Source organism: Alligator sinensis, unplaced genomic scaffold (assembly GCF_000455745.1).
Source record: "Alligator sinensis unplaced genomic scaffold, ASM45574v1 scaffold708_1, whole genome shotgun sequence".
Classification (NCBI taxonomy): domain Eukaryota; kingdom Metazoa; phylum Chordata; order Crocodylia; family Alligatoridae; genus Alligator; species Alligator sinensis.
The window spans coordinates 1,764,549-1,767,690 of record NW_005842183.1 but is presented as its reverse complement, the minus strand read 5'-3'; positions in this window follow the sequence as shown (position 1 = coordinate 1,767,690).

Below are 3,142 nucleotides of genomic sequence, written 5' to 3'. Positions count from 1 at the left end.
GCGTGCTCCTGCGGTACATAGCGGCAATGACTGCTGTGTCTGATCTCGGCAATCAGCCAGTCCTTTTCACCTTTACAGAGAATTATATCAGACCCTAGCTGTTCCTCAAGCACTTATCTCTTATACTTTTTTCAATGACATTGAGAGATTTAGCTAGATAAATGAGCAGCTTGACCATATCGGACTAATCTTGCCTCTTCTACTCATAGTGGTCAAGATTCCCTGTCTTGGAAAAATGGATTTTGCATAAATGTAAGATTAAGCTGTCCTCTCCCTACTCATTGAACCAAGAAAATAAGGGCCTTCGGGGCACTTCTGATTTGTTTTTTTTTCCCCCTTAACATTCTTGGTTGAATGGCAACATCTCTCTTCTGCTCCGGTCCAGAAACATGCTCTCCTCACTCGCTGGCTCTTTCGAAATCTCCTATCCACGTCAGTACTGCTTGTTCTGGTTAATGAAACAGGCCCCAGCAGCCATTTCAATGGCTTCCTCCTCCAAGCTCAGCCACACTCCCATCTGGAGTCACTTGTGCTGTAGCCTTGATGCCTTCCTGTTTCCGTGTCCCGCATCTTTTCTAAACTTTACCCCTTGTGGCCATGTAAGCATAAACATGCCAGCAAAGCCCACCATGCCCAGGTATCACCACCTATTCTGCCTACTCTGCCTGCCAGTCTTGACCTCCATTCATACCTATGTGCCTTTGGTACCCCAGCCGTCACTGCCCTCCTTCCTGTAGCCAAATGTACTGCAGCCTCATACGACGATGTGAATTTGGTCCAAAAGTCTACTACCCACTAGTTAATTCTCCCTCACCGTGAAAAAGGAGGAGAATTCATTTTGCATACACTCCTCGCCCTTTGGGCTGTTCTGCACTCAGGTTGGCTCCTGTATTGCGTTCTGCGCACCCTCTGCTTTCCCGGTTGGCCAGCAGAGCAGGAGCATTATGCCCCTCCCAAGATGCAAAGGGTCACAGGTATCTGTGATAGCAGTTACACTCCAGTTACCAGTTGTAGAAAGAGACAAACGCTAGATTAATACTCATGCCACTTAGTGAATACACCCCTGTATAAGAGTGATGACAGAACCAGTGTCTTCAAACACGCCCTCTAAAAATAAAAAGCCTTTTTCTTCTGCCTATTTGCTATTCATGCTGCACACTGGGGGGGGGGGTGGAAACTAAGAACTTCACTCTACAAGTATCTGAGCATTTGTCAGTGTGTGTGTTTCTATTTATTGTGCTGGTGCCATGCTGGTCAAGAATGCACTCAGCCTCTAGGCTGTGAATCAAATTTTGTTGGTATTCCCATGTGTTTTCCCTAACCATGGACCATAGCTACCAGAAGATTTTAAAAAACCCGGGAAATTAGGCAAAGAATGTACAAATGAGTCCATAATTGTGTCAAAAATTGTACTCTACCTGGAAGCCTCTTTGTTGATGAGGGATATGGTTCAAGTGCGTTGTTCGTTAGTTAAGCAGAGCAGCTAATTTTAGCACCGATGAACTCTAGCTCAGGTTATGTAACATTTAAAGTTAACTAACTGGACAGAGGTCATTTGCGGTTAAGATTTCCATCCCCAATTTAGGTGAGAGCAGCAATTATGATCTGACTACTGTCAGCTGGAACAAAAATGTTACACTGTGGTAATAACAAAATAATCGTCCATATGTACCGGCTCCAGCTGTAGCAGTATGGACTCTGCATTATAATGACGTGCTGTGGGTGAATATGAACTCTCACTACTGTAGAAAAACAAACATCATTGCACATTACATTTAGATACAGCATGCTGTTTTTGCCAGGGTGCAGAAACCACTACCAGTGGCTCAGAGTGGCTGATAGCAGTGATGCAGCAGATATTCATTCCTTTTGCTCCCTTCCCTGCCCTCCCCCACCAAAAGAAAAAGTCATTGGATCTCACGACGGCACTGCAGTTTGATTCAAAATTCATCTTCGGAGCTGTCAGCTAAGAGCATTACGCGGTCTTGCATGCTGTTAAATTCCCTCTGCTAGGAAAGAAAGAAAAGGAAAAAAAATACATTAACTGGCTTTTAAATACAAGAGGGAAACTTTGAATTCCTTTCCCTGCCCCCACACCCCCAGTCAACTCAATACAGTCTGGAGTATCAGCGCTGTTCAACCCAAACAAAAGAGCCTTCACAATCAAACTGGTTTTTACTGTATGGACCGCAGTGGTAACAAGAGGGTGGTAGGCAGCATATCAAGGGTTTCTTTCCAGTAGTTATACCTTTCTTTTATGCCTTTTAGAGCCATTTCTCCTTCGGCGATTCATAATCTTAATGCTGTAGAGTGCTCCCAGGATAAAAAGGGCTCCGGCTATGCCGACCCCCACAGGAACCAGCATCCCAGACATGTACCCTGCCTACAAGAGAAAGAGACAATCACTGCAATACTAAAGAGACAACCAGTTCAGAGCTTTTTCCACCAGCCTAGGGCTGCAATGCATTTATATGCTTTTTTTCTTCTACAGCATATTGTATCTGGGGTCACAGCACACCTGGAAAACATAGCTATTTATAGGAAGTTTAAAAAAGCAGATTGAAATAAATCCTTTGGCATTTGGATATGCACATTTATTGCGCTACCAGACTGGAGCAGATGAAGTCTGGCATCCTGTCTGCAACAGTGACCAGGAAGAATGCATCTGAAGATGCCGCAGGAGTCCTGCAAAAAGCAAATGAGGGGCAAAAAATGCTCTGCCCCTCTTCCAACCATTTGTAGAGAAAGCAATATAATTTACTCTCTTTCCCATCTCTTTGCACGACTGCCGGTCCTCGTGGACACCTGTACTGTGCTCAGCACTACAGCACTAGAGGATTAGGGCAGGGTAAAGGAGTTCCAGAAAAATACCAACCCTGCCACATCTCACAGGTATCAAATCCCACCCCACCCCTGCAGAATCAAACCTTGATAGGATCAGGTCCTGGTAGGTTAAAGTCACCATTGGCTTACATGGTCACAGCTGAATTCACCTGTGGATCTGAGTGATGAATTCGTCCCCATGACTTTTAAAGGCTGACTGGGGATTTGAGATTGAACAACTTCATTCACTCCAAGCCCCAAACCCGCCACATTCCTGAGGCTGCGCCTGAAGAGTCGCAGCTAAAGACTCGGGATTCCC